We start from the raw sequence: 13111 nt of genomic DNA on the forward strand, positions 1-13111 counted from the left end.
ATTATTTTTTGGCAAAGAAAAGAAACAAAATTACACTGTCCACTGCCCTACTGACACCATCAGTACATATACACATGCATATGTATTTAAACTTTGGGGTGCACACCCTAATGCAAGAGGCTGCGCACACCTATGCAGAAGTATATTTTTGGCCACTACTGTCTAGTGATATGTCTACATATTAATATTTGTGATGAAGTCATTTTTTTATGAAGCACTTCAAAATTTAACACGTTAACATCATTAATAACATTTACACAATCACAAATTCCACAAAAAAGGACACCTGGCTGAAGCTGGGCGCATCCACTTCATCAGGGATGAAAAGGCCCAGTTCGGCAGTCAGTATCGGCAATCAGTCGGTGAGGAGCCGGGCATTGAATGCTGTTGCGGTTGTGAGTAGTGGAAAGCACGGATCTGTTATCACCATGAATACAAAGGCACTTTCTTCTCAGCTCAAGGACAGTATCCCAATTACTGAACTGTCAACCCAGTATGGGGGCTATGGACTCCAGGATACTCTCCGAACAGGGTTTACAAGTGCACAGACTGAGCTCTTACCAAGCCATCCTTTAAAACTGTCAGAAAATAATTTTCAGCTCAATCAGGAGAAAGTCAGCTTTTCAACTTTAAGAAACATTCAAGGCTTGCATGCTCCTCTGAAACTACAGATGGAGTTCCAGGCAGTGAAACAGGTTCAGCGTCTTCCTTTTCTACAGAGCTCTAACATTTCTCTGGACACCTTGAGAGGGAATGATGAATGTATTGGCTTTGAAGATATCCTCAATGATCCTTCTCTGAGTGAGGTGATGGGAGAGCCACACGTGATGATGGAATACAGGCTGGGCTTGTAATATATGATTACAGTTACTTAAATATAAAATATGAATAATTGTTTTGTAAATGTCTCAGGACGCTATGTGTGTTGGATCTGGTCATCAAGACATCAACCCTGTCAGACTTCTTCAGTAAAGCAGAACGAAGTGTAGCAATGATGTGCGTCTAGTAAACCATAACCCTTAGATTTTACCTTGCTGGAGTCGGTCAAAGATAAATTCTGATTGGTTACTGTGGTTTAGCTGCAACTAGCACTTTGTGCTTTTGCCTTATTGAATAAGCCTGTGCAGGTCTTTTCCTGTATACTGTAATAATACATAAAACCATGAAACATCAGTACAAGATTCAGGCAAATGTAATAGTTCTGCAAAAAACATGACATTTGACATTTGTAAAAGTCTCAGGACGCCATTTTGTTGGATCTGGTCATCAAGACATCAACCCTGTCAGACTTCTTCAGTAAAGCAGAACAAAGTGTAGCAGTGATGTGCATCTAGTAAACCATAACCCTTAGATTTTACCTTGCTGGAGTCAGTCAAAGATAAACTCTGATTGGTTACTGTGGTTTAGCTGCAACTAGCACTTTGTGCTTTTGCCTTATTGCATAAGACTGTGCAGGTCTTTTCCTGTACACTGTAATAATACATAAAACCATGAAACATCAGTACAAGATTCAGGCAAATGTAATAGTTCTGCAAAAAATATGACATTTAATAAGTGACAATAAACAATTTTTTTTTAATAGTCAAAAAAAAAAAAAAAAAAAAAAAAAGAAAAGGCCCAGTTCTTCCTGGGACTCCTCAGCTAGGGTGGAGGTGGATGGAAGGCTGGAGGGAAGAGTGGGGGGAAGGCTGGAGGGAAGGGTGGGGGGAAGGTTGGGGGGAAGGGTCGAAAGTGATTGCCTGGCTTCTGTCTGGTCATCCAGGAATCGCATTTTGTGGTAGTACCACAACTTGGGTACATAAACTTGGTCGGCTGCTGCACCGGATCTGAGCGACTCCTGGATTTTATTGTGTTCCCGCTTATACATGTTTCGCAAGATACCAATTTTCTTGTCCACAAACTTGAGGTCTGCCTGGGGGACTCGAGTCTTCACAAATTCTAAAAGTGTGCCCAGTGTTGCCTTCCTTACATCTCTATTGTAATATAGTGGGTGTTTGACCTCCCACAGGTTTTTCTTTCCCTGATATAGGTCAATAAATCGCGACAAAAAATCTGCCTCTTTAAAGGGATTCATTGTTGCTGAAAGACAAGACACAAGATCAAAACTGTAATGTCAGTCAGAACTCCCAGGATTATTTGGTGAAGAATCTAGGGGACACATATACACACACACACACACACACACACACCCACATTTAATCTTACCTTCGTTTCTGACGCTCGCTACTTCCGCACGGACATACGTAGGCCATCGTAATAGCTTTATATACACTGCACATGTGTCATGCTCCGCCTGCGTCTCCCGCCCCTGACGTTCTTTAGTACAATCTGTCCCCACCGCTTCACTCTTCGTTGCGCAGTGGGAGTATATCGAGAAAGATGGCGGAGAGAATCAGTGGAAGTAGCGCGGAGGAAAGCCCAGAGCCACAACCATCCACATCCTGGAGGAGATATAAGGCCACCAACATGGCTTTTCAAGAGATGGTGGAGATGGTGTCCATATTAAGAAGGGAGGACTACGATGGCAAAAAAGGACCGTACACACGACCGAATATGCGTAAGGACAAAATAATGTCCTCAGTTGTCACCGCTCTAGAAGCTAAATTTGGCACAAAACGGTCTAAAGAACAATTGAGGAAGCGGTGGTCTGACATCAAAAGTCGGGAGCCAGAACAATATTTGCAAATAAAGAAGCTGCTTAAAAAAAGTAAGTACTTGTGTTTTCCTATTGAGATACTTAATTTGCATGCTCATCCATATTTTTTTCGTTTACACAGCATCGTCCGTAAAAAGACCATTCTTTGTAAAAGACATATGCTACAAAAGAAACTGACGGGTTTTTTTTCGCCAAATACGATGGTAGAGAGTTGGACATATACATTTATGTCTTGTTAATTTTTAGTATTCAAATAATTTGTGGATGTGGTGTAGATGTGTTGGAAAATATAATGCTTCTTCAAAAATGATTCAGTGTAATGTAAGGACAGGACACAGCAGCTGCTTCCACATCTGGACTCACGAGCACTAGTGTACTATGTGACCATAAAGAAATTTTAGAGGGGTAATACACATAGGAGATCATTGAGGTATCTGCATCTGTGAAACTTGCATGAAAATGTGTATTGTTTAGAATTGTTGTTCAGAGGGAATGTTCATCCTGTCTTCTAATTTTTTGAGGACAAAAAAAGGCAATTGTCCATAACTCCTAACCGTTTCAGATTATTTTTAAAAATATAAAATAACACTGTGTTTTAACTATACCTTTTGTTGAATTATCATAGGGGAGAAAAGACTCAGACAACAGTCCAAGGATCCCAGGACCCCCCCAAGGCACCAGCCTGAGGCTGAAGATAGCCCAAGCCCAAGACCACGCCCACCCGACGAGCTGGAGGAAGGAGAGGTGGAGGAAGTGTGTGACCTTTCAACCCCACCAAGTGAGTGACTGACACCCCAGCATAAGGTAATGTATTTAGGCGTGAAATAAAATAGAATAAAACTGCTGCGCCAACTCGAAAAATCCAAACAGCCAGCACTACCAATTAGACAAATTGTATGTGAAAATCAAGAGTTTAAAGTGCAGCGCTATATTTCAATAGAAAGTACTTATATATATAAACATAACATGTAAGTATCTCTGTGTGAGAGTATGGTGAAACCACCACCTTTATTATATCTGTGTAAGTGACAACTCTAACCAAGACTTGTGAACTAGATGAACTCAATCAAAATGTGCTATTGTGTTCTGATGTGACAATCTCCACATTATATATCAAAAAGAAAATATATGTATGGTGTAACCTTAAATTCCCTCAAAAATTATCCTCATACAAAAGTAACCAGTAAGCATGGATGGGATCCAACTATCCTCATGTGGGGGTGGGAAAAATAGGTGATCTTGAACAAGTCTCTCAGGTTATAACAGTTCATTAAAATGGAATCACTTATACCAGTTCCACTTACACAGAGTTCCACAGCCTCAGACTGAGGCTGTGGAACTCTGTGTAAGTGGAACTGGTGTAAGTGATTCCAGTAGCTCGATGCTCAAAACTCTGTTTACCTGGAAGCAGAAAAAAGTCTGACTCTTCAATTCATAAATGCTGCCATGAGTGCGTCCCATGTCTAGAAGGAGAGATCTCCAACATTTCCGATGGGGATTGCCAAGTGAGTGATATCCGGTGGAGGACTCCAGGTGACTACGGAATCCCTTTCCCCTTCTAAGAGGACGAGGTCCCATCCAGGAGGACCCAAAGTGGTGCAATACATCTAAGCCATCCCCAGGATAGGAGACATCTCTAATCTCACCGTTTATATGGTAAACGCCTGCGTGAGTCCACCAGCTCCGGTAAGGGCATTTTATGCACATCTCATATATATTTGAATGCAAGAGGAACCTCCATGATTTTGAACATGTACCTAGCAAGATGAGATCCACATACATGTATTTGAGATCACCTGCACATTTTAATGAACTGTTATAACCTGAGAGACTTGTTCAAGATCACCTATTTTTCCTACCTCCACATGTGGATAGTTGGATCCCATCCATGCTTACTGGTTACTTTTGTATGAGGATAATTTTTGAGGGAATTTAAGGTTACACCATACATATATTTTCTTTTTGATATATAATGTGGAGATTGTCACATCAGAACACAATAGCACATTTTGATTGAGTTCATCTAGTTCACAAGTCTTGGTTAGAGTTGTCACTTACACAGATATAATAAAGGTAGTGGTTTCACCATACTCTCACACAGAGATACTTACATGTTATGTTTATATATATAAGTACTTTCTATTGAAATATAGCGCTGCACTTTACACTCTTAATGTATTTAGGCGTGCATATTTTAACCCTTGTTTTTTTCACACATTTTAGGTGAGCTTCTGGTTGTGGAAGGCCAAGCGGCAGAGCCATTCACCACAGACAGTGCCCAAAGACTGATTGGCCAGATAATGCTGTGGAATGGCCAAATTGATAAAATGCGTGAACAAATTCACAGCATGCAACTTTGCCAATTATTATATTCTGTCCAAAACATCAATCATGTTCTTCATTTTCTGTTGCATGGAGTTCAGTGTTTTGAAAAACATAAAAAAAAAAAATCAAAGAACTTACAAAGTTCAACATTTGAAGAACGGTGCTGGTGATGTCACCCTTGTAAATTGAAAATTTTGAATATGCTCAAAATTGAGCATTACAAAAGGGTCAAGTCAACATGTGCTATCTCCCATCATGGGTGAGCAATGTGCGTGTTTTGTGTGTGCAATCCCTTTGTTCCTCTCACCACTCAATAATTTTGAGGATGAAGGGGTTGCAAACACAAAACAAGTACATTGCTATCCCATGATGGAAGATAGCACATGATGACACACCGTGTGCATCATAAAAAATTGTTGGTAATGAAAAAACTTGTTAACAACATTTCTAGAAGAAAGAAACTTCACAAGGAAATGAAGAACATGATTGATGTTTTTAGGCAAAACGTTATTATATTCTGTCCAAAACATCAATCATGTTCTTCATTTTCTGTTGCATGGAGTTCAGTGTTTTGAAAAACATAAAAAAAAAAATCAAAGAACTTACAAAGTTCAACATTTGAAGAACGGTGCTGGTGATGTCACCCTTGTAAATCGAAAATTTTGAATATGCTCAAAATTGAGCATTACAAAAGGGTCAAGTCAACATGTGCTATCTCCCATCATGGGTGAGCACTGTGCGTGTTTTGTGTGTGCAATCCCTTTGTTCCTCTCACCACAAAATAATTGTGAGGATGAAGGGGTTGCAAACACAAAACAAGTACATTGCTATCCCATGATGGAAGATAGCACATGATGACACACCGTGTGCATCATAAAAATTTTTATTTTGTAAAATTAAAGCTCTTCTTGAATAGCAATGGCCCCCCGACCATTAAAATAATTCACATATCGCTCATGCACTTGACGTGCGGTTCGGGGGGCCAAGCCAATACGCCCACTTTCCAGGCCTGTCATTGTTGGATCTTGTACAAGTCCGGCCTCAGGCCCAACAGAGGTTAGATATGTAGCAGAATGTCTACGTAAAAAGTTATGTAGTATGCAGCAAGCAAGTATGACGTGATTAATTTTATAGTCCGCCAGATTTATGGCTGAAAGGAACAAATGGAACCGGCTGGCCAGAATCCCAAAGGCATTCTCCACAACTCTTCTTGCTCTGACCAGCCGGTAATTAAATACCCTCCTCTCAGGGGTGAGTGTTCTTTGGGGGAACGGCCTCATCAAGTGCTTACCGAGAGCAAACGCTTCATCAGCGATAAAAACTGAGGGGAGTCCATCCACATTCTGGTCATCAGGTGGCAATCTTAGGCCACCAGTCATGAGACGCTGGCACAGCTCGGTCTGTGCAAACACTCCTCCTTCAGACATCCGGCCATTCTTCCCCACATCCACAAACAGAAAGTCCAAATGTGCCGAGACCACCGCCATCAAAACTACACTATGGAACCCCTTATAGTTGTAGAAATAAGACCCCGAATGCGGTGGTGGCACAATGCGGACATGCTTCCCGTCAATCGCCCCGACACAGTTGGGAAAGTCCCAATGGTCAGCGAACTGGGAGGCCACAGTCTGCCATTCCTGTGTACTGGAAGGAAATTGTGGAGTGAAAAAACAAAAAAAAATAATATAAGGAATTTAAAACATAACTTGGATATCAGATTACACAAAAACATTAGTGAACAACAGCAGTCAAACATTATTAATATGTGTGTTTGTTATTTAAATTAGAAAAAACATAAGGCCCACTTATAAGATTAATCACCCCCTCTGATGGCCCATTGATCAATTTTAATGTGGGGAAGGGGGTCTAATTAGGTTAAGAAACACACCTTACATTTTAAAACATGTGAGGGGTGGGGGAGGGGGTCTAATTAGGGTGAAAAACACACCTGACATATTTAAACATTTGGGGGGTGGGGGAGGGGGTATAATTAGGGTGAAAAACACACCTGACATTTTAAAACATTTGAAGGGGTGGGGGAGGGGGTCTAATTAGGGTGAAAAACACCCCTGACATTTTAAAACATTTGAGGGGTGGGGGAGGGGGTCTAATTAGGGTGAAAAACACACCTGACATTTTAAAACATGTGAGGGGTGGGGGAGGGGGTCTAATTAGAGTGAAAAACACACCTGACAGTTTAAAACATTTGAGGGGTGGGGGAGGGGGTCTAATTAGGGTGAAAAACACACCTGACATTTTAAAACATGTGAGAGGTGGTGGAGGGGGTCTAATTAGGGTGAAAAACACACCTGACATTTTAAAACATTTGAGGGGTGGGGGAGGGGGTCTAATTAGGGTGAAAAACACACCTGACATTTTAAAACATTTGAGGGGTGGGGGAGGGTCAAACAGTACAATGGAGCTGACAATATACATTGTTCAAGGGACTATAGGCTAGAGATATAAATGGACCCAGGATTGCATGGTGGGGAGGTTATTGAATGTAAATATGCATGTAGGGCAATAAATGATTAATGTCCAAAAACAGGCATGCGTGAAGATAAAGGGGACATTCACAGCATATTCAAAGCATGGTAATTAGGTAAGGAGGACATTTAGACTATACATTAGCAAACATTTAATACATATCATGTAATGTTAAAAGGATAAAACTTACCTTCATATAGTCCTTCTGCAGGACCTGAATGATGGCAGAACAAGTCTCTGGGATTATTATCCCCAGAGCCTGGGGGGAGATGCCTTTTGAGAACTTCAAGTCCTGAAGACTTCTCCCAGTCGCCAAGTAACATAACGTGGCAACTAGCCTCTGCTCCGCACTGATGGCTTGCCTCATGCAGGTATCCTGCCTGCTGATATAGGGGGTCAGCATAGCCAGCAGACGCTCAAAAACGGGGTCCGTCATCCGGAGATAATTCCTGAAATCCTCAGGATTATTCTCATGGAGCTCACGGAGCAAAGGCATATGCAAGAATTGGTCACGCCGGCGCAACCAATTCTTCATCCATGAACTCCTCCTCGCCCTGTTCATGGACTGGACTCGGGTCAAAGTATTAACCCCAACACCAAGTCCCCACGCAGCACGAACTCGAGAAAGAGTACATCCACGCGACATGGCTTCAAAACGGTCGGCTGGTCAAACAAACGAACTTATAACAAACGCACTGAAGAACAGCAAGGCCTATGAAGAACGACCTGAAAATCAGGAAAGAGCGGACCAGAATGGCCTGCAAGGCAGGTTATGAATAGGGGTCTATTTTCTATTGTATGCTTTGGTCTTTGGCTATAGCAACATTACCAGACTTCGGTAAGGGTTAATAGGGCATATATTATTTTTCCCTATCACCAAGATATGTATACAGTAGGACCTGGTTTTACCTTTCTCCTTTGGTTACATATGCTTGGTTGGACTTCTTAAGGTCCTTTCTTAAACCAGCTCTTACTGCAATACTTTAAGCTTCACATTGATTATATCGTTTTACATATACGTTCATTAAATTCACATTCACTTATCATGGCGTTTGTTTTGGGAGACGAAATTGATCAGGAGATTAGAGTTGCTTTCCAGAAGGATTCATCTCAATCCACTAGCTTGGAGGAAGACATCAAAAATAAGTTCAGAGAACACAAGAAATTGCTTGTAAAACATCTAAACAGGAAGTGGGACATATCCTTTCTGGAAACTTACATAGACCATAAAATCAATCCACGGGGGTTAAGAGATCATACAGTCCCAGCTGAACACCTTCACAATGAGAGGTTCCTTCCTAAATGGAAGGAACTGTGCATAAACCATGGGTTGGCAGTAATGGGTCTCATTGTGGAGGAAGAGAAAATACAGCTGGAAGAACTAAAAAAGAAAATAGACATAAGCGCCCAAGATTTAGATCCCCTAAAAAGTCTGGAGGAATTCACCAGACAGAATGACGTCCTTAAGAAGGAAATTGAGAGGGTACAGCTCAACCTTAAGACAACCAAACAATCTAAGTTTAGGAGGGACTTAGCTGACTTTGAAAAGGATCAGGTTTTTGATCTTACCACAAGGAGGGGAAGGAGTGGGTCAAGAAGGAGAGGATACAGGTCCCACTCAAGGGGAAGACAGGAAAAACAAGGAGGGGAAGGAAGTGAGGAGGGGATCACCAAAAGCGTGACTTTTTTGGAACAGGAGGGGGAGGTTGTTTTAGAAAACCTCCCCCTCCCCCAAAGAACTTCACAAAACCCAAAGGGAAACAACAAGAGCAAGGAGCAAATCAAAACAACGCAGAGGGGGTCACATACACGCAGAGGAGATAGATTGGTCTCCGGAACTATCGGAAACTGACATGAAGGTCATCAATCTTTCTACCTTCCTGCTCTCCCCAAATCATATTAATCTCCTCCAGAAAGGTATGTCGTTCTCACCTTCGACAGGTATGGATGAATTCACAGTCTACAAAGACGTGGCTTTATTCTTACGGAAGGTATTTTTTAGGTCACTGTACCAAAATAAGGAGACTATACCTTCTGTGGACACACAACTTAATATAGAGGACCAACAAGCCCTTGATATTCTAAACGCGTTATTGGAGGAGAATGGGAATCCAACTGCTCCAAGCTGCCCCACCAGACGAATAGCAGACCTAACAATACGTTCAACCAAAATGCCCTCCTTAAGCAAAAATCGGTGGCTCTATCTCTTTCTGGAAATGGTCCAAAACGATTTGAAGAAAATCGATTGGACCCAAAGAGGAAAAGACAACCTAACAAAGGAAGAGAGAGTTGCACTTAAGGAATTAAAGAATGCAAAAAAGCGACAAGGGGGGAAATGTCGTCCTAATGGACAACAAGTTTTATGAGACAGAAGCCAAGCGACTACTAGGAGACTCCCTGACATACAAGAGACTTGACCATGACCCGTTCCCCAATGTGGTGCAGAAACTGAATGGCATCCTTTTGGAAGCCAAAGAGGCGGCTATATTAAACCAACAAGAGTTTGACCATTTGCTGGTGAGGGAGTTCAATATCCCTACTTTTTATATTATTCCTAAAGTACACAAGTGTCTCGAGAAACCGCCGGGCAGGCCGATTGTTTCGGCAATTAAGGGACCTTTGGAGAAAGTGGGGATTTACTTGGATTCACTTCTCAAGGAAATGGTCACTGGCCTTAGATCGTACGTACAAGACACCCGCCATGTACTATCGAAGCTAGTTGAATTGCAGAACATTGAGGGATGTTTGCTGGTGGGGATAGATGTTGAGTCTTTATACACCTCTATCCTACATCATTGTGGAGTCCAAGCAGTAAAAACTTTCCTTGAATTACAATATCCGGAATTCTGACCCCAGAACGAGTTCTTATTAAAACTATTAGAATTTGCCCTGAGGAATAACTTCTTTCAGTTCTCCTCCCATTTTTATCAACAGATCAGGGGCACCTCTATGGGGGCTGCGTGGGCACCTGCATATGCATGCCTCCATCTTGGGCTATGGGAAGAGGAGGAGGTCTTTCAGTCATCAATGTACTCAGAACATGTGCATACATGGCTGAGGTACATTGATGACGCATTGGTCATATGGAAGGGCACAAAGGAAGAGGTATATGCTTTCATTGATGTATTAAACAAAAATGATCGGAATATCCACCTGACTTACATCATTGATGAGAAACAGATACCCTTCCTGGACCTCCTGATCTCCATAGAAAATGGGAAAGTTTGCACTAGCACTTTCCGTAAGGAGACATCGGCGAATACTTTGTTAAAAGCTGATAGTCATCATCCCCTCTGGCTCAAGGATGGTATCCCTGTCGGCCAATTTTTAAGGACCAAAAGGAACTGTACTCGAAGAAGTGACCTTAAAAAGGAAAACATAGACCTATACAAGAGGTTCTGAGAACGGGGGTATTCACATGGGCAAATCCGCAGAGCCAGGGCCAAAGCAGCGTGTAGAAGCAGAGAAAGCTTGCTGACTCTGAAAACCACACCAAAAGAAAGAAAAAATACTGACCCAGGCTCTGTGAGACTAATTACCCCGTATGGTGCACAGTGGGAGTCCGTACAAAGTATCCTCAAAGAACATTGGGGAATACTACTGAACGGCCCAGGAATCAGGGAAATTGTAGGATTGTCGCCTACTCTAGTGGCAAAAAGAGCTAGAAATTTGGGAGACATGTTGATACGGTCGGAATATGTAAAGGAGCCAAATCCAAACTGGCTCTCGAGTTACCCTAGAAACAAAGGCATGTATCCATGTAATGGATGTCAGGTATGTCCATTCGTGGATAGGACTGCGGTGTTCCATGATGTATCTGGACAGCAGTCCTTTGAAATACGGGATTTAATCAACTGCTTGACAAGCAAAGTGATTTATATGCTCACCTGTCCCTGCCCGAAGATCTACATTGGTAAAACCAAGAGATCTATCAGGACCCGGATAGGTGAGCATTTACGTGAAATTAAAGGTGAAAAAGAAAGAGATCCAACAAAAACTCAGGAGAAACCACTTGCAAAGCACTTTGCTCTGTGTCACGGGGGCAAGCCAGATGGCCTGAAGGTAAAGGGCATTTATGCACTCAAATTATCCCGGAGGAGGGGGGACTTCAATTGCATCCTCCTGCAGAAGGAGAAGAGATGGATCTATCGGTTGGGGTCCCTCGCTCCTCGGGGACTTAACACCGAATTGAACTTACAGGCCTTCCTGGAGCCCAAGTGATACGGGAACATATATGCTATGCCTGTCCCTGCAGGATTAACAGCCATTACCTTTATGAGGGATAAATCCCAGTTAGGAGATGAGGACATTCGTGCCCAAAAATAATGTTCTCCATGAGGCCATGGCGCTGTGGACGGCCTACGCAGTACGTAATAATTGCCAGAACTTTCAACAAAATCTGCTCAATGTGCAAAATACCTGGATATTTAGCAAATTTATCTTTATCAGGCTAACTTGAACTAATTAATTATTTATTATCAGTGGCTTGACGGTCCAGGATTTTAACTTTCAGCAGATTGTATATACATCATAATGTGGGTATTGGCTTTCCACCTTTACAAGTAGGCCCGACTAACCTTCTTCCCCCTACTCTAAGTTTAACAATAACCTTAGGTTAACTCCCCTGACTCCACCCACTTGGCCTATTCTGGTGTACTGTATTGTACTTTTATTTTATTTTGTTTGTACTCTCCCTGTGAGTACTGTCATACTTGTGTCTCTGTGAGTATGTCCCTTTAAACAAGAGAGTGGGAATAGTCGAACTACTTTTAGCAATAGACCCGTGTGCTTGCTTATAAATAAGCATAAACGTTGTAAATAGGTTGTCATAACAATGACGTATGTTAATATTAGCCATCACTGACCACACCAACTGGGAATAAGTGATGTTAGGGGAAAAAAACTCTGAACTATCAATCTTTTTACAAGAGTAACACCCCTAAAACGGCATGAGAAGAATTAATGTAGGTGAAGTGTTTCTTTGTGAACCATCCCAATCAGAAGGCAAGGGCATGACTTGGACTCACAATGTTTATGACAACTTGGGTGGAGCTGTCGGGATGAAGGTGTGTATAAAAGAATGACAGCCCCCAACCACGCCTAGTCCAGATGAAGCTAAGCTGATTGGTTAAGCGAAACGCGTTGACCTCACATCGGTCATGTGACGCCGGCTGGACGACACGCCCACTCCCCCATCGGCTACCGCTACGGTGAAGGAGACAGATGATAGGAAAAACAAAGGAGACAAGCGCTTCCACCGGTTCCACTGCTCAATTAGGGTCACAGCGGATTAACTTCACGAGTTCCGCGCCCTTAATGGCTATACAGTGATGAGAGGAGACTGCACCATCACACGCAAGCAGCCAGGACAACAATGATATGCGGCGACGGATACAGTGATCCATCCACGCTGACCGGCCAGGTGATAACGTAAACCTTACCTCAATTACCCTCTCCATCCTTCACCTCCTACCCCATTTGCAGATACCTGTCCATAAGTGTCTGTTGCCACAATTTATGACAGTATCAAGGGCTTTTCATGCCTATTGGAAGATGTACCCTTTGATCAATTGATTCCATGAATAGCAGAATGAAGTGATAGCTTTTGCTTACCATATTGCACTAAGACACTTGATTGACACC

At 42.3% G+C, this 13111-nt stretch overlaps 1 pseudogene; it reads left to right on the plus strand.

Annotated features, from left to right (window-relative positions):
• The first annotated feature begins 338 nt into the window (after positions 1-338).
• On the plus strand, positions 339-1579 carry LOC141141503 (proteasome maturation protein pseudogene; annotated as a pseudogene).
• Positions 1580-13111: the final 11532 nt, after the last annotated feature.

The sequence above is a fragment of the Aquarana catesbeiana genome, linkage group LG04 (assembly GCF_042186555.1).
Source record: "Aquarana catesbeiana isolate 2022-GZ linkage group LG04, ASM4218655v1, whole genome shotgun sequence".
Lineage (NCBI taxonomy): Eukaryota > Metazoa > Chordata > Amphibia > Anura > Ranidae > Aquarana > Aquarana catesbeiana.